Genomic DNA, 24,733 nt, shown 5'->3' with positions numbered 1-24,733 from the left:
AACGAAACAGTTTTCTGTATAAACAAAAGAAAAAATACAATACACAAGAGAAAATTATTAAGAGGAACCAAAAAAGGATGACAAAAGGAATCAGAAAACGATGACAAAAAGAACCAAAAAAGGATGACAAAAGGAACCTAAAAAAGGATGACAAATATAAGTATTAAGATCGAGAAATGTCCTTCAACATCTCAATGAATTTTAGAAAGACAGACCTGATCAGATAAGAGAATTCAAGAGCCAGGAGAGATTCAGACCTTGGAATAAAATGTACATCCAAGCTACTAGTCACCACTTGTTGGCATTTGTGTCTTGGAAGGAGCTGTGATTCACTGCATACAAGGTGCAGCAATTTGTTAGCCAACTAAACTCTGCCGAGTCCCTGGTTAGGCTGAAAGAACGTAGAGAGTAGAGGTCTCCTTTTTTGTTTTGTTTCATTGTTGATGTCGGCTACCCCCCAAAATTGGGGGAAGTGCCTTTGGTATATGTATGTATGTACTAAACTTCAAGCACTATTTGGTAGGTGGTAACTTCAAGAGAAAAGAACTTACTACTAGGCAATTTCAAGTAAGAAGAATCCAGTATGGAATACATTACAAGTGTGTGATAGTAAAATAGATTAAGTCCACTCAAACTATAATAGGTAACTTGCAAAAACTACAACTCAATATCATATTCATGTAAGGAGACACGCATGACTGAACTAAATTACAAATGGGTATTGATAAAACTCGAACGAATATATGAGAAAGACAAATAAAAGAAATGGGGACAGTTTGACAGATGACAAAGCAATGTAGGAAGTGAAGGAATAAACATAATCCTTTCAACCTCTAGGTTGGTTAGACTTTACTCATGGTTGGTTTTCCATATAGTCTTATATTTGAATAAGAATTAAGTGCCCATTAATGGCTTATACAATGCATATATAAAAATTCACAGGAAAATATCTCCAGGAAAGAAATCATGAAAAATCTTGGGTAACTAGGATTCAGAACTTGGCTGTCTTAATAAAAATATAGGGCTTCACAAACTTAAAAACAGGTAGGCATATAATAATTAAAACAAACATTTCAATAAAAACAAATCTCTAAATTTAACATATCTTCAATGAGCAGGAAAAAAAATCCTGTCAACCAGTGGGAAAATAAAAGCGATTTTTAATCAATAAAATTAAATATTTTTGTCTGTCCTATGAGCTTGTTTTGTGTGCAACTTCAACGGTGTTTCTTTTGAAACAGTTCTAGTGCGCTGGAGAAAAGGTTGACCAACATTACTTTATTAGCAATTATTGTGGCGCACACAGTGTGGTACAGATAACCAAGCTGTTAACCAAGAGACCCAAGTCTCGCCTTTACTATCCGCGTGACAAGGGATGACAAGATAATATAAACCAACTAAAACTGTAGTTGCAAAAGTAGAATCCTTAAAAGTCCAAGGGCCTTCATAAAAAATGGAGCTTAGTAAAGAAACCTTTTTCTTTCAAGAGAAAGAATTTACTATTAGATAACATCTAATTGGGTACAAAAGAATCAACAGACCAAATGAGAAGAGGTAAGGACCTTGATATTATTAATTAGGAATTAAAGGACATTTAAAGATTTAAATCTAAGTACACTTCACGGTCTTGACAGAAACTCAGACCCGTCTTCCCAAGGAAAGATAAACAATGCAAGCATTACCTCACCAACAAAGACAGCAACATCACCTTCAAGTGAGAATACTTTACTGGTATATATCAACTCGACAGAAGATGTAATAGTACCCAGAATCTATTGAGTTTTATAATCATTTTGAAATATAGAGAACATTGAAATTTACAACCAACTTCCTTTAATCCCTATCTGCCTGTTGAAGGATGAATGACAAGCTTTATGTAAACCAAGCCAACCATTGCAGAGGAAGACTCAGGTCTATTAATTTCTACAGCTAATTATGGGTATCAGTGGCTCGACAAAATGAAATCAAGCAATCAAGAGCAAAGATATTCGACAAATCAAAATGGCAATGATTAGCTCCATTTGTCTGGAGAAAATATCCCGAGCAATATTCCATAAATGGAAGTGGAAACGGATGAAAGATGTGGAATGTCAATTCACAATTAATGAAAAACTAAAACCTGAATCCTACCAGAATACCTCAGGTTATTTGGCAAGGGAAAATCCAGTGGACATCTATAAATCAGTGTCCATCTTAACAGGAGGGCATACATTGCTACATTTAAATTCTTAGCTTTAGATCAGTATTTTTCTCAACACCAACCTTTCCTCACTTGAAAGGAAAAGAGAAAATTGCCTAACTTAAGGGGACATGCTGGATTCCTAATTGTAGCGGCAAAGGGGCATTTAAATAATCCTGGTCTCCATGCGCTTTATTATTCCTGTTTAACAAAATAAAACCAAAAGCTACCAATATATTAGTAGCCCAAGGGAAAATAATCAATAGCTCAATTTCTGTTGTTGAACCTAACAGGAATCTCAGGAGATGCACCTTGTATACAAGAGTAATGCTTGCATCATGAGCAGAAATTTTGCTCATCACTATAAACAGATTCATGCTTCTACTTAGTTACAGTAGGATAAAAATGGCTTCAAATCAGTACTGTACAGTATGTGATATACATAGTTTTATCTTTAGAAGTAACCATAAGTATATACTTCTTAAAATAGTTGGTTGAGCACAAAACTCTCTACAACAGTTTCATGAAAATTAGAAGATTGAACGAAACAGTTTTCTGTATAAACAAAAGAAAAGATACAATACACAAGAGAAAATTATTAATAGGAACCAGAAAAGGATGACAAAAAGAACCAAAAAAGGATGACAAAAAGAACCAAAAAAGGATGACAAAAAGAACCAAAAAAGGATGACAAAAGGAACCAAAAAAAGGATGACAAAAGGAACCAAAAAAAGGATGACAAATATAAGTATTAAGATCGAGAAATGTCCTTCAACATCTCAATGAGTTTTAGAAAGACAGACCTGATCAGATAAGAGAATTCAAAAGACAGGAGAGATTCAGACCTTGTAATAGAATATACATCCGAGCTACTAGTCACCACTTGTTGGCATTTGTGTCTTGGAAGGAGCTGTGATTCACTGCATACAAGGTGCAGCAATTTGTTAGCCAACTAAACTTCCAAGCACAATTTGGTAGTTGGTAACTTCAAGAGAAAAGAACTTACTACTAGGCAATTACAAGTAAGAAGAATCCAGTATGGAATACATTACGTGTGTAATAGTAAAATAGATTATAAGTCCACTCAAGAAACTATAATAGGTATTAGGCAAAAAATACAACTCAATTTCATATTCATGTAAGGAGACACCCATGACTAAACTAAATTACAAATGGGTATTGATAAAACTTGAGTGAATATATGAGAAAGAAAAATAAGAAAAAGGGGACAGTTTGACAAGACGACAAAGCAATGTAGGAAGTGAAGGAATAAACATTATAATCCTTTCAACCTCCAGGTTGGTTAGATTTTACTCACCGTTGGTTTTCCATATAGTCATATATTTGAATTAGAATTAAGTGCCTAGTAATGGCTTGTATAATGCATATATAAAAATTCACTTGAAAATATCTCCAAGAAAGAAATAATGAAAAATCTTGGGTAACGAGGATTCAGAACTTGGCTCTGCCTTAAGAAAAATAAAGGACTTCACAAACTAAGAAAAAACACAAAAGAAACAGGTAGGTACTGTATATAATAATTAAAACAAATCTCTAAATTTAACATATCTTCAATGAACAGGAAAAAAAAATCCTGTCAACCAGTGGGAAAATAAAAGCGATTTTCAATCAATAAAATTAAATATTTTTGTCTGTCCTATGAGCTTGTTTTGTGTGCAACTTCAATGGCGTTTCTTTTGAAACAGTTCCAGTGTGCTGGAGAAAAGGTTGTCCAACATTACTTTATTAGCAATTATAATAATAAAGACTGGGAGGTGGCAATATGATTTAAAAAAAAAAAAAAAAAAATAGTCCACTAGGTTAGTTGCTATGCAGATGTCTAGGGATATAGTGGCGGTCTGACTGCTAAAGCTAAGGCTAGTGATTTGAGAATAGGATAACAGATGAACAACTGCAGTTAGTCCAAGGTAGTTCAGAAATAGAAACAAAATGCATATACAATAATGAATACAATAGAAACTGACAATGAAAGGCTTGAAGACAAGTGGGAAGTCCTTGTAATTATGGAAGGAGGTCATGCATGTAGGGCTAGCACAGATGGAAGTTCAAAGACTACAGAGTAGAAGAGAATGTTGAGAACTCGGGTAAAAATGTTTAGAATAACGAAATGGCCCTGACAAAAAAGTAGAGTTAAAAAATGTAGACAAAATACACGCCGACAGATTAAGTAGGGATGAAACAAAGTAAACAACAATGAATAAAAGGTATACAACAGAGGAGTAAATTCTAGGTGAGAATGACAACAGTAGTACAGAACACAATGCACTTGATATGGGAATGGAGAGCAGAAAACATATATGAATGGATTGCAAAAAAAAAAAAAAAAAAATTAAAAAAAAAAAAACCATACGGGATAAGGAACGGGTAAAGCACAAAAGGAATATACAACAGGAGTGCAACAAACAGCATACATGATAAAGGTTTATGGGTGCAAGACCCCTAATGTCTCAAGACTTCTTCCTTCCTTTGCCATACACACACTACTGCAAAAACATGCACTTGTCACAGGGAGGATGACTGCAAACTGTCAATACCTCTGCAAAAATGGGCACAAAAGATTGAGAAAGCAGAAAAGGTATACAGTATGCCAGGAGTGAAACCTGAAGAGTAAAAGACGATAAAGGAATGTAGAGCACAGAAGTGCAAAAAGCAAATCATATACACGATATAAGAATGAGGAGCAAAACAGGTACAGAATATGACAAGTAAAAAAAGAGAAGAGTTATAGTATTATTATTATTATTAAATGCTAAGCTACAACCCTAGTTGGAAAAGCAGGATGCTATAAGCCCAGGGGCCCCAACAGGGAAAATAGCTCAGTGAGGAAAGGAAACAAGGAAAAATAAAATATTTTAAGAACAGTAACATCAAAATAAATATATCCTATATAAACTATAAAAACTTCAACAAAACAAGAGAAAGAGAAACTAGATAGAACAGTGCCTGAGTGTACCCTCAAGCAAGAGAACTCTAACCCAAGACAGTGGAAGGCCATGGTACAGAGGCTATAGCACTACCCAAGACTAGAGAACAATGGTTTGATTTTGGAGTGTCCTTCTCCTAGAAGAGCTGCTTACCATAGCTAAAGAGTCTCTTCTACCCTTACCAAGAGGAAAGTAGCCACTGAACAATTACATTGCCGTAGTTAACCCCTTGGGTGAAAAAGAATTGTTTGGTAATCTCGATGTTGTCAGGTGTATGAGGACAGAGGAAAATCTGTAAAGAATAGGCCAGACTATTCGGTGTCTGTGTAGGCAAAGGGAAAGAACCGTAACCAGAGAGAAGGTTCCAATATGGTACTGTCTGGCCAGTCAAAGGACCCCCTAACTCTCTAGCGGTAGTATCTAAACGATAAAGGAACGAGAGCCAAAGAGTTATATCAAACAAGAGCCAAAAGCAAATGGTGTAAATAATTAGAGAAGGGAGAGAGCAGAATAGGTATATGACAGGAGTATAACTAGCGCTGAGTATTCATGTTAAAGGAATGGAGAGCAGTGTTATGAAGTCAGATTAGTAAAAAAGCAGTGTACACCATGAGGAAAGGATTGTGGATAGCACAAATGTAAACCATAAGAAAAGTACAACCAACAATGTATACATGAGGAAGGAATCTACACAAGAGGAGACAAGCAAACAGATTCTAATTGATAAAGAAGTGTGCATGACAAAACGAGGCAGTGTCAACAATTTCAGCTAAAATTTCATTTACAACCAAAAGAATGCGTTTCCCGACACCAACCCTCACTATTTGTACATGGGCTTGGGACTCTTAAGAGTTTACCTGGCTTGCAAAGTAGAAATTATATACAGCAGAAGAGCATAGAATGCAAGTGCACATAACACTTGCGAGGAAAACTTAACATATTACAAGCACAGAAAAAGCATACCCTGACAACAAAATATCAATGGAACAAAAATTTTTGAGGTAATATTTCTGTGTGAGAGAGAGAGAGAGAGAGAGAGAGAGAGAGAGAGAGAGAGAGAGAGAGAGAGAGAGAGAGAGAGAGAGAGAGAGAGAGAGAGAGAGAGAGAAAAAATGCTAACAATGGGAGAATGCTTACACAATTTCTTGCTCTGAAAGAAATAACATTGAAGTGACACACAATACGAATTTGGTCGTACATCCTAAACCAAGACTTATTCTTTGTAGGTATTAAATTCCTAATTTCTTAAAAGACCATATTCATTGATGAAAACATTTCACATTGCTATAATCATATATATGTACTCTTAAATGCCATTACTAGCAATCCATCTAAAGGTGTTGAAAAAAATTGTGTATGATATTTTGCTAAAGGATACAACTTCAATCATGCTATTAATTTGCCCATGATAGTTTTCAATTATTATTTTCAAGATAAAAAAATACATCTAAAATTTATTACTTCATTTAGATAAACCATTGAATTAAACATGAACACATCAAGTCCTCAAACTTTATCTATTTCCATTACCCACAACTTCTTTAATTTGGAGTTTAGCTTACTTGTTGGGATACAGTTTTAAACATTTATTCTAAGTCTCAATAAAGCAATGAATAAAGGGTAACTATGTTTAAGCAATAAAAATTTCTTAAATGAAATAAAATTGTTATTCACTATCACAATAATAATGATAGTCCATAAACTTTCAAGAAAACAATAATTGTTTACTTATTGATATAGTTTAAGGAATTTAAGTAAAATTTATGATATAAGAAATCCTTATGTATTTTATTACTTCCTTCTTGTATATAACAAGGACTTCCATGTTATCAGCCCCATTTTCTAAACTACTAAATGTCCACATCAACCACATTTTTATTATACTGTAATTCTTTTCCTAACTCATTCTACAAATAAAAAGCTTGTATGTTAGGATGAACAGGTTTACAATAAAGGTACTATGTTAACGTCCACAAATTAACCCCTATTTTATTATACTGTAATTCTTTTCCTCAATCACTGCATGTAAAAAGTTTGTACGTTGGGGTATGTTTACAAGAAAGGTACTGTACAAGTACTTGGTGAAAATTTTCTATCAGGTACTAATTTGAGGTCTGCAATGCACAATAATTTTCTTGATGTTCATACTGTATATCGTAAAATTTTAAAATTAAATATGTATTTTTCCTAACTACAAATTTGAGTCTTCATAGGAGTATGCTTTAACCAAATTGGATACTGCTGTTAAAACTTTATTAAAGTGGCGGTAGTTGGGAGGGTATAAGTCCGTATTAACTAAACTGGCTGGTTTACTTCCATGGGAAAAGTCAAAGCCCCTTGGTCCTGTACTGAAGCAAAGGTCATGACTCCAGTCACACTAACAACCTGGGGATGAAGACGAGGCAGGTATTAGGCTAGATAACTACAGGGGACTGGTAGACAGTCAAGGAAGACACTATACTGTATCCATATGAAGAATATGTTAAAGTTGTCTGGTTCTAGTTCGTTTCATCAGAATAGATGCTCACCAGAACATCAACCAGGCTAAGGGATAGAAGACAGGAGTTAAGTTTCCTAGTTCCTCGGTGACTTGAAACTAACGATCACCCAAAAGAATGAGCGTAAGTTCTGATCATGTAGTACCGACGTTTATTCCACTTAAGGGACATCTCTCGTCACACAATACATCTCATTTAAGGGAGAAATTGTCCAGGAAAGGGGAAAAAGCATGGAGGACTTCATCTCAACTGGCAATGCGTGTGTGCAGCTTCGTACGAAAGCTGCATATGCCAAAGTTTCTTCCTGCTATGGGGCAACTCACGGCACTTGCTTCTCTTAGTACGAGACAAAGCATAGGTAAACGCTATATGAATACCTTTAATGAGTGGGCAGATGTTTCTTCTCACTATTAGAGAAAACACTGAACTCGCTCAAACAAGGAGGCTCTTGGTACTGCACTGTCTTTCTCACAGAGGTAGCGACAGGAGTCAAGAGTACATGAACCCTGTACTGTACTGTAGATCGGTCTTCTTAGACTACTACTGTACTACTAGTTCTCCTCTGGAAGTAGCAGTCAAGAGACAAAAATGAAGCAGAGGAGGAGGAGGAGCAACTTAGGTTTTGAAGGCAGATAACATTCAAGGGAAATAACCTTAAGTACTCAAGACAGCACACCCAGGTGATACGTTCTTAGTGCTTTTCCAGAATCGGAAAGACACTGATAGTCCCTCCTTTTTTACACTTTGTGGCAGCAAAAGCTACATCGTCTCATGAAGAGCACAAATATTTAAGGAGTGCCAACCTCCTTAGCATTACATTATCATTGTCGACAAAGGACCACGCTAGCGACAGAATAAACTGCAAACAGAAAAGCTATCAAACAGGAACAATAATGCACATATCGGCAAGATTACACAAAAATCCGCCCTGCAGCTAGTTATCAGTTAAGTACTGGAAATCATTCCTTCCTTCTGAACATTCTTTGTACAATACCTGCTAACACATTTACCTAAAGAAAGAGCAAAAGATAAAAAACAGGACGCTGGAGGTACGTCTATACTATCTAGTAGCCGAAAACAAAGTGGGAGATCAGTGGCCTGGCAGGTGGGCGGCTCACCCGCCACTTTCCAACTAACTACCGCCACCTTGCGTATTTAAAAGCTGTATCCAACTTTGCTGAAAGGACGAAGGTTCATATTCTTGTAGGAATAAGTATATTTTTCTAGATTTAGTTCAAATTTTTACTTTGTTAACCCTACACAAATTTATGGAAAAAAAAAAAATTAATTCAAATAAAAAAACACACAGGGAAATAAGCTTGAATGTACTGTATGTACCGTACAAAAAATCCTTATTGAAACCATGCATTAGTTTCATATCTGTTGATGAAGATATAACTAAAAATCTTGCTTTAAAAATATGTAACGCCAACTGTAGAACACCTGAAAGAGAAAAATATTGGAAATGAAAAATTCCTTATACAAATTTTATAAAATGTAATGCTTTTTATTTTACAAAAATAAAATAAGTGGAGATCCTAATATAGATTAAGTTTGAGAAAATATGCCATTATTAACAATTACAAGTTTGGGTTCATAACATAAAAGCATATATGTAATCTTTGTAATGAATTAATTACAGAAGGAGCACTTAGAAAATGTGAGAGGTTACTGCATGATAGTATTTTCTTATTAAATAAAATGACTAGTAATAACATAATCACTGTCAAAGTTGGCAGAGCCAGAGCCCCAAAGATTTCTTTTACAACTACTGGTACCAGGGCTGGGGAGGGAGTCGAGGCCAATTTATGGACTAGAGGAGTCAGAGTCGGTAAAATTCCACCGACTGCGACTCCTCAAAAATGAAATCTTTGCGCTGAAGAAATATTCTCCTAAGTCACATTTTTTCAAAGTCGCTCAAAAACCGTTTCATATTACCCGCCGTTTTCTTTAAAACCCTCTCAAATAAAGGCAGTCACTGGGAAACACATATAGCTCCTGCCTTCTCTCATCCATAAGCCAAACCAAAACAATAATATTATACATGCGATCAGCTGTTCTCTCCACGCACGAGTCTCTGGACATTAAAGTTTATTTGATGATTAACTCTTCATTTAATCACCATTAGCCATTTAAAAGGTAGGAGTTGTTACCGATTCATAGTTTTATGCAGCACGTATATGAATAATCTTAGAATTAAGTCATTATTTATATGTAAACATCTCTAAATGATGGGTGTTTTGATTACAGTTTCGTGTAACCTAGGAAAAGCTGAATCCAAGAAATTACGTGAAATGTTTTCAATAAAGTAATTACTTACTAGGCTAGTAGGCTAGTAATGATGAAATGCTATTTTGACTAATAGGCAACATAAGAAAATTACAAAAATATTTAATTATTCTCATTTTTTTTAAACTAGAGTCTGAGACGGTTCTAAAAAATTATAGGAGTCGGATGTTCTGAGTCCCGACTCCCCAGCCCTAGCTGGTACAGCATCATTACACAAGGTCAAGAGTGATGAGTATTTTGAGATAAGTATTAATTTCAAAGGATCAATAATTAACCCTTCATTGTTTACTATGGCAATAGCTGAAGCTAGATAAGGATAACTCTGAGAACTGAGGTTCCCACATGATCTGGCATCCATTCTAGCTATACTATTACTATTATTACTAGCTACGCTACAACCCTAGTAGGAAGAGCAGGTTGCTATACGACCAAGGGCTCCAACAGGGAAAAATAGCACATTGGCAAAAGGAAATAAAAGAAAAATTAGTAAAATGATATTTTCATAATAAAACAAATTTTTTAACATATATACCTGGTAGTTATAGATATAGCTTTAGCCCCTGACGTCATGGCAGAATTTCAAAACTCGCGGCAATCGCCGATTGGGTAGCCAGGTGTACCACCTGTGCACTCTCTACCCAGGTACCTGGAACCATTCCAACTATTCCTCAGATCTTCCATGCCCTTGGTCTCTAGAGGGGAAGAGGGTGGGAATTAAATTATATATAACTACCAGGTATGTTCAAAAATTTTTATTATGAAAAATATTTTTAAACATCTGACTTACCTGGTAGTTATATATATAGCTGATTGACACCTTTGGTGGAGGGTCAGGGACAACCAACATCGTTGGAATTTACCTAACGGTTAATAAACAAGCTTAAGGGTCCGTACCTGTTAAGGAAGCCGACTTCAATGAACTCCTGCCTCATTATGTCCGCTTTCCTTAAGAGATCCAGCAATCCACCCAGGGGGCTGAAGACCTCTAGGAGCTGTCAAACCGGTGTATAACCTCTATGTGACAGGACCACCTCCAATACCCTTGTTCCGGGCACTCCCAAGGAACAAACTGACCACCTTGACTGCAAATCAATGACTGTGGAAGACTGCGTCCAATCTCCACAAACAAACATAAAAACACAATAGTTCCAAGAGAAGAAAAAGGGAATTAGGTTATGGGAATGTAGTGGTAGATCCTTCCCCCACTACTGCACTCGCTGCTACGAATGGTCCCAGGGTGTAGCTGTCCTCGTAAAGAGTCTGAACTTGTTTAAAATAGTCTGAGGCAGAGACTGCTTTGCTCCTCCAGAATGTCGTGTCTATGATACTCTGCAAGGACCTACTCTGTTTGAAGGCTACACAGGTTGCTACGCTCTAACCTCATGTGTTTGACCTTCATAAGCTTGAGGTCCGCCTCACTACAATGTGAATGAGCTTCCCTTATTAAGAGCCTGATGAAGAAGGATAGCGCATTCTTTGACATGTGTAGAGAAGCCATTTTGACTGAGCACCAAAGTGCTTCTGACTTACCACGTAAATCCTTCGTTCTCTCCAGGTAGAACTTCAGGGCTCTTACTGGACACAGGACCTTCTCTAATTCCTCTCCAACTAAATGCGAAGACACAGGACCTTCTCTAATTCCTCTCCAACTAAATCCGAAAGGTTCGGAATCTCAAAAGCCTTGGGCCAGGGTTGTGAAGGGCGTTCGTTCTTTGGCAGAAAACCCAGCTGTAAGGAGCAGATAGCCTTGTTATCTCTAAAGCCTACATTTTTGTTGAAGGCATGAGTTTCACTGACCCTATTTGCTGTCATCAAACTGACTAAAAAGAGAATCTTCATGGTGAGGTCCTTTAACGAGGCTGAAAGCAAAGGTTCGAACCTGCTACACATTAGGAACTTCAGGACTATATCTACATTCCAAGCTGGAGATTCCTGATGTCCTTCCTTAGTAGTTTCAAAGGATCTGAGAAGGTCCTGGATATCTCTATTATTAGACAAATCCAAATTCCTAAGTCTGAAGACAGCTGCTAACATGCTTCTGTATCCCTTGATGGTTGAGGTCGAAAACTTACGCCTCCTTCTACGGTACAGAAGGAAGTCAGCTATCTGAGTTGCAGAGGTACTGGAAGAGGAAACAGAGTTGTGTCTGCACCATTCTCTAAAAATCTCCCACTTGGATTGGTAAACATTGATTGTGGAAGATCTCCTTGCTCTCGCAATGGCACTAGCTGCTTCTTTTGAAAAACCTGTAGCTCTTGTGAGTTTTTCGATAGTCTGAAGGCAGTTAGATGTAGAACTTGGAGGTTTTGATGGTACCTTTCCAAGTGGGGTTGTTTGAGTAGATCTACTCTCAAAGGCAGGCTCCTCGGTGTGTCAACCATCCATTCCAGTAGTTCCATGAACCACTCTTGTGGGCCAAAAGAGGGCCACGAGTCATTTTGGCGCCCTCGTGCGACACAAATTTTTGAATCACCTTGTGTACTATCTTGAATGGTGGAAAAGCGTACACGTCTAGGTGGGACCAGTTCACGAGGAAAGCGTCGATGTGAACTGCTTCGGGATCTGGTACTGGAGAACAGTAAGTCTCCAGCCTCTTCGGTTTCGTTGTTGCAAACAGCTCTATGCAAGGACGACCCCACGTCTGCCACAGGTTCTTGCAGACTTCCTGATGAAATGTCCATTCTGTAGACAAGACTTGACCCTTTCTGCTCAGACAGTCTGCCATTACATTTCTTTCCCCTTGAATAAATTTTGTGACAAGAGTCACATTCCTTTCTCTTGACCAGCAAAGGAGTTCTCTCGAAGTCTCTTAAAGAGACCTCGAGTGGGTTCCGCCTTGCTTGTCTATGTAGGCCAACGCCGTAGTATTGTCGGAGTTGACCTGAACCACCCTGTTCAGAACTGAATCTTCGAATCCTTTGAGGGCTAACAGGACTGCCAACAGCTTCTTCTGATTTATATGGAGGATCTCCTGTTCCTTTGTTCAGGAACCCGAGATCTTCAACTTTCCCAGTGTTGCTCCCCACCGCGAGTCCGAGGCGTCTGAACACAACACAAGGTCTGGGTTTCTCTGTTCCAGAGAAAGACCCTCTTAAAGCTTGACGGGGTTGTTCCACCACTGAAGACATTGCTTTGTGGACTGAAATGGGGATACACTTTGTCTCCAGCTCCTTTCCCTTGTTCCAATGTAGATTGAGGTGGAACTGAAGAGGGCGAAGATTCAGTCTTCCCAGGGAGACAAACTGCTCCAACGAGGAAAGGATCCCCAGTAGGCTCATCCAATCCCTCGCAGAGTACGTTCGTTTCCCTAGAAAGCTTAAGTTTCACCAGGGCTTGTTCTGTCCTTGAGGCAGACGGAAAAGCCCGAAAAGCTCCACTCCGAATCTCTATCCCCAAGTACAGAATCTCTTGCGATAGGGTCAGTTGCAACTTGTCCTTGTTTATCAGAAGACCCAGTTCCTCTGATAAATTCGTCATCTGCAGATCCTCCAGGCAGCGACAGTAGGAATGAGCTCTGAGGAACCAGTCGTCCAGATACAGAGGGGCTCTGATACCTCTTGAATGCAGCATTCCCACTACATTGGACATTAACTTTGTGAAGATTTGAGGCACGGTGCTTAGACCAAAACAAAGAGCACGAAACTGGAATACCTCCTCTTTGAACACGAACCTCAGGTATTTCTTGAAGTCCGGATGGATGGGGATGTGGAAATACGCATCCTGAAGGTCTAACGAGACCATCCAGTCGTCCTTCCTGACTGCTGCTAGGACTAATTTTGTTGTTTCCATAGTCAAGTTTGTCTTCCGTACGAAGACGTTGAGTGCACCCACATCCAGGACTGGTCTCCACCCCCCCCCCCCCCCGAGTTCTTGGGAACCAGGAACAAGCGATTATAAATTCCTGGTGACCCTAAATCTTGCACCTTCTCTATTGCCTCCTTCTCTAATAAGAGCGACATTAGCTGTTGAATCGCCGGTACCTTTGATTTTTCTCTGTATCTGACCGAGAGGTCTATCAGAGTTACTACTAAAGGAGGTTTTCCTAGGAAAGGGATTTTGTATCCCTCCTTGAGTAACTGAACAGACCAAAGGTCTGCTCTTCTCCTCTCCCATACTTGCCAGAAGTTGGTTAGTCTGGCTCCTACCACTGTCTGAAGGCGAATACTGTCAGACCCTACTTCGACCTGGTCTTGAGCCGCTCCTCTTCCCTCTCCTTCCCTCGGGTCTGGTACTACTTCTTCCGAAGGTTTTCCCCCCGAAAGGGCTGAGAAAACTGATTGGATGGTGCTTCCTCCTCAGGTTTACGACTCGAGAAGGATGTAAGCAGAACCTTCCTTGCTGTCTTAGACACTAAGTCCTGTGTGGCCTTTTGGGATAACGCAGAAGAGGCTTCTCTGACCAGTTCATGCAGGAAAAGGAGCGAAAAAGAGAGGTGCATAAAGTAATTCAGATTTCTGCATGGGCGTAACCCCATTCGCCAGAAAAGCGCACATTTGGGCCCTTTTCTTAAGGAAACCTACCGAGAAGAGTTCCGCCAACTCATTGGACCCATCTCTCAAAGCCTTGTCCATACAAGACAATGTGGATGAGACCTTCTGTGTCCACATCCTTCAACGAAACCATCTTTTCCCCCAAGGCTCCTAGGGTCCAGTCTAAGAAATTAAACACCTTGAAGGCTCTGAAAATGCCTTTGAGAAGGTGATCCAACTCAAAAATCGACCAAACACTTTCTCCTCATGGCTGTCCGACGTGGGGCGTCCACCAGACTCGAGAAGTCCCCTTGGGCAGGGGCAGGGACTCCCAGGCCGAGAGCTTCTCTAGTCTCGTACCAAACGCTAGATCTGGATGCTAATCTGGCCAGCGGGAAAAGAAAAAACTGTTTTCCCCTGGTCCTTAAATTGCATCCAGTCCCCCATCACCTTTAAGGCTCTTTTGGATGAGCGAGACAACACCATCTTCATAAAATGGGACTCCTTCGAAGCTTTCCCGAGCGTGAATTCTGAAGGCAGGGAACGAGGAGCTGCAGTAACAAAGTTTTCAGGGAAAACTTCAGAAAAAACTCTTATGAGTCTTTTCAAGTCCGCCGACTAATGGTGGTTCTTCAGGTCCTCTTCTTCCGAAACCACCTCTAAGGGATAACTAGGGGAAAGGAGACAGTTGTCGTTCCCTTCTTCTGACAGTTCTCGGATCGAAGTAGACACGTTCTGCTTCCTCGACGTCAACTCCTCCTTATCATGACTCCTGGATGACGCCTGGCGTCACGGTGTTCCAAAAACTTGACGCTCTGAGCCATGACGTCCAGTTTCATGACATTCGAGGTTTTGACGCTCGGCGTCTCGACATCCAACTTCTTGACGCTCAGCATCATGACTTCCAGCTTCCCGACGCTCGGCGTGATGTTTAACCTCTCGACGCTTGGCGTCATGACCCTCTCAACGCTTGGCGTCATGGCGTGAAGATTCTTGATGCTCGGAGTCCTGGCGAGCAACTCTTTTCTTGTCTGTGGGATACCAGACCTTCATGAGGGAGGAGAGTTTTTGCTGCATATCTTGAGGTGCGCTTAAGTTCGGAGCAACTCGCTGCTGTGGACAAACAGGAGACGCTGCTTCCTCAACTAATTCTCCCTCCATGTCGCTCAAGGAAACTGCAGAACGTTCAGGAGATGAGTACCAATCCATAGGGGGAGGAGGAGCATGCACAGAAGTCATCCAAACCTCCGACAACTGTTTACTGTATTTCCTACCAAGTAGATGGCCGCTTGGCAGGAGAACTTTCCTCGGAGCAGGAAGGAAAATGCTCAGGACTGCTCCAATGGCTGCAACCTGGAGCCTGAGGCGTCATAACATGACGCTGCTCAACAGCGGAAATTTTCCTCGAGAGGTCTCAACGTAAGACGCTAGCCCCATCCGGGCGCTGCATCATCCGGCGATGAAGAAAACACCTTTACCTCGCCTTTCCCATGGCAAGGGCGAGCGTCCTGGGAAGCGTCAACAGGTACGCTCGAGGGGACGACTGCTCGGGAGCCAACGCCTCTCGCCTCCCTTCGCCTGTCGACATTCCTTCTCCCAGGGGTTGGGGAGCTTGGAAGAGGTCTAGGGCTAGGAGAATGACAGGTCCAAGCAGCCGCACCCTCCACTGCACTGATTTTGGCACAGACAGGCACTTTTTAACTCCTTGACATCGGACCATAATTTAGTCCTATCCTCTGCGAGAGACTCCACTCTTTCGCCAAGGGCTTGAATGGCTACCATCATGTCCTTAAGAGTTGGCTTAATAGATTTAACAGTAGTGGGATCTGGAACTACCACTACAGGGGAAGGATCAATACGTTCGTTAACACGGGGAGGGGAACAATCCCTAGAAGAACGATACATACTTTTACTTCTCCTGGTCCTATCCCTTTCAAGCTTACGAGTGTAGCGGTCATAATCCAACCACTCACTCAGTCAAAATTACACATTCATCACACTGATCGTCCAACTCGCAACATTTACCTCTGCATTTTACACAAATGGAGTGGGTATCCAAAGAGGCTTTAACAAGCCGGGTCTTACAACCTCTCAAAAACCTAACACTCAAAGAAGAGTCAGACATCATGAAAAAATCTAGAGAGATCAAAACAACAATATCTAATCAGGGCCAAGAAAAAAACAAAAAAAAAATCCAAAACGAGCAATAGCCAAAGTGAACTTCACCAAAGTAACTGCAAATAACACAGGCCACAGAGAGTGAAATTCCAACGATGTCACCAGTGAGGCAGCATGGAAGATCTGAGGAATAGTTGGAATGGTTCCAGGTACCTGGGTAGAGGGCACACAGGTGGTACACCTGGCTACCCAATTGGCGATTGCTGCGAGTTTTGACATTCTGCCGTGACGTCAGGGACTAAAGCTATATATATAACTACCAGGTAAGTTATATGTTTAAAAAAATATTTTAAGATCAGTAACAATATTAAAATAGATTGTCATATATGAGCTACTAACAGACTCATGTTAGCCTGTTTCAACATTAATTCATTGTAAGTTTGCACTTCTGAAGTTACACCGATTCAACTGCCCAATTAGGAAAATCATTTCCAAAAATGTGGTCACAGCCTTAATAAAACTTCTAGAATCCTGTGCAGTGTTGAGCCTTGTGATAGACATGGATTAACTGTTAGAATTAATTCCATACCTAGTACTACGTAGTACATGATGGTACAATTTTGGAAAGATCTGAATACAGTACAAAGAATAGTCAGACTTATGAAAAATCTTATGCAACATGCATCAAGAATTTACTGAACCACCGTGCAAAGAGGATATTATCAAGATCAGGGATTAAGAAAAGACCATAACTGTTTGTTCAACAAATTACTAAGTGTGTCATAGCTGAAGACCAGGAAGGAGAATAATGCTCAAAATATGGTAAAATGAAAGAATATAAAAATTGATCAGCAAAAATGTTAAAGACTTTATAAGACAATATTTGATGCTAATGAAGAAACCAGACGGCTGAGCTTCTGAAATGTAAAATTGCGGTAAAAATCACGCACAACTTCAAACGAGTTGTGTATAAATACTGTAGCCATGAGCGATATTGACAGTGCATAGATCTCGGTATTGAGGAGCCACTGTCCTCGACTAAATAAATACTACAGGATAAAAAAGCCATCCAAAAAGTGACAGCAAAATACAAATGCGCGGTGATCCCCAATTATACTTTGACAACGAAATGGTGTTCATCTTTAAGTTGATCAATACTTCAGTTATTATGGCCCATCCACTTAGGGGAGGCCCCTAGAAAAGGTGGGGTAAACATCGGACACAGCAAACCCGTCTGGTCAGCTCACCGCGGCTGGCGGACATACCACTAATGCGGTCGAAACAACAAGAAAAAAATATTAACCTTAGGTGCGTGGAACATCCGCACCCTCCAAGACGTGACTAACACCAACCGCCCGGAACGACATACAGCCCTCATCTGCAAGGAGCTAGCCCGCTTCAATGTTGATGTGGCGGCTCTTAGCGAGACCAGACTACCCGAAGAGGGCAACATCAGGGAAGCTGGAACAGGATACACCATCTTCTGGAAAGGCAAGGCCCTAGAGGAGCCTCGCATCCACGGTGTCGGTTCGCCATCCGTTCCCAGCTAGGGCAGCAGCACAACCTCGCACCCAAGGCCATCAGTGAGCGCCTGATGACTGCCCGCATCCCCATGACGCGGGACAGACACCTCACCCTGATCTCTGTCTACGGCCCGACTATGACCTCAACCGATGATGACAAAGCTGCCTTCTACACCCAGCTCGACCGCACCATCCAGGCAGTGCCTGCCAACGACAAACTCGTTGTGCTTGGCGACTTTAATGCCCGAGTAGGCAAAGACCATCGCCTGAGGGAGGGAATCATCGGCCGCCATGGCATTGGAAATTGCAACGCCAATGGCCAACTCCTCCTGGGTCTGTGTGCAGAACACCAACTTGTGGTAACCAACACCATCTTCCAGTTACCAAAGCGACAAAAGGCCACATGGAGGCACCGACGGTCTAAACATTGGCACACCCTGGACTACGTCCTGACCAGAGCCAGAGACCGAGGAGACGTCCGCATCACCCGATCCATGCCCGGAGCGGACGACTGCTGGACGGACCACAGACTCCTCATCTCCCGACTCTCCGTGACGACCCTACGACCACCAAGAAGGGCACCTGACAGCGTACCACACCAACGCTTTGATTGTAGCAAGCTCCGCAACCCACAGGTGGCACAGAACTACAAGGAGGCCTGCGAACGACACCTTCGGCACCACTGGACCACCTTCAGAAACGCCATGGCCCATGCCGCGGAGAAAACACTAGGCTACACCACCAAGAAACGGCAGGAATGGTTTGATGAGAATGATGCTACCATCTCTCTTCTCATTGAAACCAAACAACAAGCACGCCTGACTTTGGAAAACCAACCAACAGCAGCTAACAAATGTGCTCACAAGGTGGCTGAAGCTGGTTGCCAAAGAGGGATCCGTGAAGCCCAGAACACCTGGTGGCAAAGAAAAGCTGCAGAAATAGTTTCACTGACAAACATGACCTGCGCAGCTCCTATGCAGCAACAAATGAAATTTCGGTCCCACACGGTCATCAGTGGGCGTCCTGAAGGACGCGGATGGGGCCACGACCATCACCGACAGCAAAGGCATCCTGGCCAGGTGGAGGTCTCACTTTGAGAACCTCCTCAATGACCAAGAAGACACCCCAGACGATCTCCTGCGAATGACCCCGCAGCATCCCGTCCGTCACTGGATGGCACTACCACCCTCCATCCAGGACTTCAACAAGGCCCTGCAGCGCATGAAGCCCGGCAAAGCCCCAGGGCCACACAACATCCCGTTGGAGCTCCTCAGTCACGGTGGCCCTGGGTTGAGGAACCGTTTGATGCTCCTTATACTGAAAATATGGGAGACCAAGACCCTCCCCAGTGACTTCCGCGATGCAAACATCATTACCATCTTCAAGAAGGGAGACAGGGAGAACTGTAACAACTACCGGGGAATATCACTACTAAGCATCGCGAGCAAGATTTTCGCTCGGATTCTCCTTGACCGCCTCCTTATTCTCGCAGAAGACGTCCTGCCAGAGTCCCAGTGCGGCTTTCGACCTTCCCGCGGGACCATAGACATTATCTGCGTGCGACAACTACAAGAGAAGAGCCTCTAACAACAACAGCCCATATGTTCATCTTCTGGGATTTGAAAAAGCCTTCGACAAAGTACGTACCTCGACCTGCCATGTGGGCTGTCCTCAAAAGATAGGGCTGCCCACCCGATTTTGTCAAGCTGGTGCGTGCCCTCCATGACGGAATGGTTGGGAGAGTCTGGCACCAGAACTCTCTTTCAGGCCCATTCCCCATCATCAGCGGCCTGAAGCAGAGCTGTGTTCTGGCCCCAACGTGTTTCTCGCTATACACCGCAGCAATGCTCAACGAGATTCCCCCAGACACACCCTCAGTCGACCTACGTTTCCGCATGGATGGAGGCATTTTCAACCTCGCTAGACTCCGCGCCAGAACCAAGGCCACCTTGTGTGCAGTGCAAGAACTGCAGTATGCCGACGACAATGCCACCCCAGGTCAGACGGCAGAGGACCTGCAGTCGTTAGCTGATGCATACAACTCTGCCTACGAACGTTTTGGGATGCAAGTCAACACAGACAAAACCAAGACCGTCATCCAACATCCACCAGGACTGATGCTCCCCAACTTCAATACCACAGTGAATGACCAACCGTTAGAACATGTGGACCAGTTCTCCTACCTTGGGAGCATCCTAACATCAGCTCCCACAAGCAAAAAGGACGTGGAGAACAGGATCAGGGCAGCCCACTCCACCTTTGGTCGACTCAACTGCCGCGTATTTAACAACCACGCACTGACAATGACCAAAATAATGGTGTTCAGGGCAGTAGTCCTCTCCATGCCCCTGTATGCATGTGAAACATGGACCTATATAGAGGCGATATTAAAAACCTAGAACGCTTCCAGCAAATTAAACAGGCATATCTTGAAAATCCCCTAGGAGAGCCACACCACCAACAGTGAAGTCTTAACATGCCCTCCATGACAGAATGGTTGGGAGAGTCTGGCACCAGAACTCTCTTTCAGGCCCATTCCCCATCAACAGCGGCCTGAAGCAGAGCTGTGTTCTGGCCCCAACGTGTTTCTCGCTATACACCGCAGCAATGCTCAACGAGATTCCCCCAGACACACCCTCAGTCGACCTACGTTTCCGCATGGATGGAGGCGTTTTCAACCTCGCTAGACTCCGCGCCAGAACCAAGGCCACCTTGTGTGCAGTGCGAGAACTGCAGTATGCCGACGACAATGCCACCCCAGGTCAGACGGCAGAGGACCTGCAGTCGTTAGCTGATGCATACAACTCTGCCTACGAACGTTTTGGGATGCAAGTCAACACAGACAAAACCAAGACCGTCGTCCAACATCCACCAGGACTGATGCTCCCCAACTTCAATACCACAGTGAATGACCAACCGTTAGAACATGTGGACCAGTTCTCCTACCTTGGGAGAATCCTAACATCAGCTCCCACAAGCAAAAAGGACGTGGAGAACAGGATCAGGGCAGCCCACTCCACCTTTGGTCGCCTCAACTGCCGCGTATTTTACAACCACGCACTGACAATGACCAAAATAATGGTGTTCAGGGCAGTAGTCCTCTCCATGCCCCTGTATGCATGTGAAACATGGACGCTATATAGAAGCGATATTAAAAACCTAGAACGCTTCCAGCAAATTAAACAGGCATATCTTGAAAATCCCCTAGGAGAGCCACACCACCAACATTGAAGTCTTAACATGCCTCGCTGACCAGCGTGGAGGCCACCATTATCCACCACCGCCTCCGCTGGATAGGACACGTGCATAGGATGGATCCATCTAGGCTCCCAAAGAAGATATTCTACGGAGAACTGACCCAGGGCACCAGACCACGAGGAGCCCCAAAAATGAGCTATAAAGATCAACTAAAGCACACCCTGGCTCTAACTGACATCGATCCTTCCTCATGGAAAGAAACAGCCAGGGGCAGGAAAACCTGGAGGAGTACAGTACACCATGGCACCGTGGACTTCGAGGAGAGGAGGAGACAAAATGAGGAGGCTAGGAGGAGAAGGATAGAGCGATTAGAACAGCCCCGCCCACCACCTACCCTCCCTTGTGAACACTGTCCGCGACTCTTCCACCACAGACTAGGACTTAACAGCCACATCAGACATAAGCACCCACCCCAAAGATAGGAGGCTGATGGCTAATGACAAAACCCAATACTCGGACACGAGTGGGCGCCGACGACTTAGAGAGCAAAATGCCAGAATACCCAGAACTTTTTCAGTTCCTAGAACAAATTCCAGAAATTAAAGTATACTATCCAGAATAATTGACTTAATCTTCCCCTTAATAATGGAACCCAGAATCAGAGCGAAAGGGAAAGGGGTAGGTTTCCTGAGGGAGAGGGCCTCTGGCCCAAATAAGGAAAGAGCAGCTTGAAGTCACATTAGTTGAGGCATATATTTCAATGCATCTACCACCATTGTTGGCATAAAAAAAAAAATTGATATGAGTAAAATTAAAGAACAAAAGGTTTGAAGAATATTTTCCAATTCATTTTATGTCATTTTGAACTTTCTTTTATAATGATTTCTGGAGGAAATCCCTAGTTTTGAAGTTATGGTAGGTTAACTACCATGTTATGGGTTTGCGCTAGGCATCGTTATTATGCCTTTTACCTCCAAGATAAGGTTAAATTTCGAGCACATTTTGCTATATATTTTTTTTTAAATTGCTCTAACAGCCTTAATTTTTGTCAGAGGTCAGGTTGGTCTCATTCTTGTGGAAAATGCCCGAAGTTTCTCAAAGTTATCAAAAATATGCAAACACATGTAAATAAGTGTTTTGCAAGAACGTACCGGTACGTCCTTTGGGGTTGAAGGGATTAAGTTAACAACTCCTTAAAATATACTGTGCCAGTCTAATGGCATGCTATTTAAATTAACTTTTTTAAAATTTGGTGTTTCTACCAGTCATAATCATAATGACCAGTCAACATAATAAAAAAAAATCTTACTGTAATTAGAACCAACTAGAGTAGTTGTAATGAGAAATGGTCAAAACATGAGCTTTTGTTTGCCAGGACTCCCAGACGTATGAAAACGCGATTTTCCATCCCATTTTCCAGGGAGTCCTTCGTGGCAGAGTTGATCATATAACAACAAAATACCTCCACACCTAATTGAGCTAATGATTTAGCTTGTTTTACTTGCAATTAAACATCTCATAGCTCCCGTATTCTGGCAAGCAGAACATATTTTGCTGTGCATCTAGGCCCCACGGACTAGTATTTCCGCGTTATCAATTATATAATCTTAACAATGGGGCAAGTCGTAGCTTCACGTTCCAGCCTCTATTTGAACAACGATTTTACTTCCATGTATCCCATTATCAGGCTAAATATATCAAATACGTTTCTGCCCTCGGCTTATAGTATTAACATGTTACATAAAATAAGGGTTAAAATTGCACTATACATTCCAATATTGAAAACAAATAGAGGTATAAATGTAAAATGTGGTACTATTACAATTTCAGCCAAATTCGGATATCTACTTTTTTTATATAAATTTTTTGAACGATTCATACGAAAAAGTGACGATTTCCAAAAAATTAAGGATTGTATAAATATTTGTTGAGGAATCGTATATAATTGATAATTAACAATGAAATGCTAGTCCCTGGGAAAAACGCATAGCGAAACAAAATCCGCTACCAAGAACTTAAGAGCAGCGAGACAATGTTTAATCGCGAGAAAAGTTATCACACGGCAGAGCAAAAACCCTTCAATAATTAGCTCAATTAGCCTAAGTAACGACATATTTGTAAAATCAATATAATGAAGTCTGCTATGAACGACTCGACACCATAGAAAATGATATGGGAAATCCTGTTTTCTATGCGTCCGGATGTCTGGCATACAAAACCTCTAATGTTTAGACCGTATTGTTACAAAATCTCAAAATCTGATTATTTGCGGCAGAAATAAAGGTCAAATACATTGAAAACACTAAGCTAAAAATGTAGGCTATATTTTCATATCAGGTATCCGAGTTTGGTTGAAACTAATTTTACCTAGCATGTTGGGCCATTTATTTTGTTAAAACAAGTAACTTACAACAGAAGCACCAGCTATCAAGCGTTTTTTTTTTTTTTTTTTTTTTTTTCCGAGCTGCTGGGCAGGAGGCGACTCCTATGGCCCATGCAGAGACAAAATTAGCCAAGTGCCGTAACTTTATCAATAAAGGTTTCCTTCAGTAGTATATGGGATTCAAAATAGTGCATTTGCAAGGATCTGATCAATTAAGAGAGTTCCAATGTTCTAACTAATATTGCGCTGTTCTACTATGAAACCGTAATACCATACAATTTTATCCAATATGTCAAATACATATTACTATGTCCTAGTAACTATACATGCTGGAATACCATTCCTAATCCACCTTGGGACCCATGACCTCAAAGGCTTACATCAAATTTAAATCTAAAGTACGACCACACCATGGAACCTGGTACCCAAGCCTATATACGTCACGACTCATGGCGTAGGAAAATTTAGGTACCAATGAACTCTAAGAATAATTCAAAGTAATGTCAAAATGCACCAACGTTGTAACGAGTACATGAATAATAAAACAACTAGTTAACCCACCGGACATAAGTTATAAGTCAAGGACTCGCGGCCATCTTGGTAGTAGGATGGTAGCACACCAATGCAGCCGGAATTTTTTAAAAATATATTCTCTACACTTTAAACCTATTTTACTCACGTTCCATATGAGAAGCATTCTCCTTCTACAAAGGAATTTCTTCCAGAATTTTGGAGGAAAATGCATAAAAAACTTCGATGCTTGAGAGCGGGGAATGGTAGAAGTCACCGGTCCGGTGTTACTTGGCTGTCAATAAAACCCGAACTTTGTCAGAGAGGTGTTAACAGGTGACTGTCCAACTCTGTAATGACAGTCTGTACCAGGGTTACCAGATTATTTCCACTGGATTATCGTACATGAACCTTAAAATTATCGTTTTTTAAACCAAAATTATCTACACACTTTCAACATGATTAAGTAACATATATAACTTATTTCAAGGTATTTTAGCAAAAATTATTTAATCAAACATACACACATTTGTATATACCTAAGGTATGTATCGAACATCGTACTGGACCTAAAGTAATGTACATGTATGATATTTATCGTACGAATGGCACCCCTGAGTA

At 41.4% G+C, this 24,733-nt stretch overlaps 1 long non-coding RNA gene across 1 annotated transcript in view; it reads right to left on the bottom strand.

The window, feature by feature from the left end:
• Positions 1-24,413, bottom strand: part of LOC137614779 (uncharacterized) — a 28,693-nt gene extending 4,280 nt beyond the window's left edge. Inside the window, exons 1-2 of the long non-coding RNA XR_011039155.1 lie at positions 24,282-24,413; positions 8,961-9,065 (exon numbers count right to left, since the gene is read on the bottom strand). This is a non-coding gene — a long non-coding RNA (uncharacterized lncRNA). The remainder of the gene's footprint in view (positions 1-8,960; positions 9,066-24,281) is intronic.
• Between the last annotated feature and the right edge of the window lie 320 nt (positions 24,414-24,733).

This window comes from Palaemon carinicauda, chromosome 21, assembly GCF_036898095.1.
Source record: "Palaemon carinicauda isolate YSFRI2023 chromosome 21, ASM3689809v2, whole genome shotgun sequence".
Taxonomy (NCBI): Eukaryota; Metazoa; Arthropoda; class Malacostraca; order Decapoda; family Palaemonidae; genus Palaemon; species Palaemon carinicauda.
The sequence above is the reverse complement of the archived record's forward strand: the minus strand, read 5'-3'. Positions and strand labels throughout refer to the sequence as shown.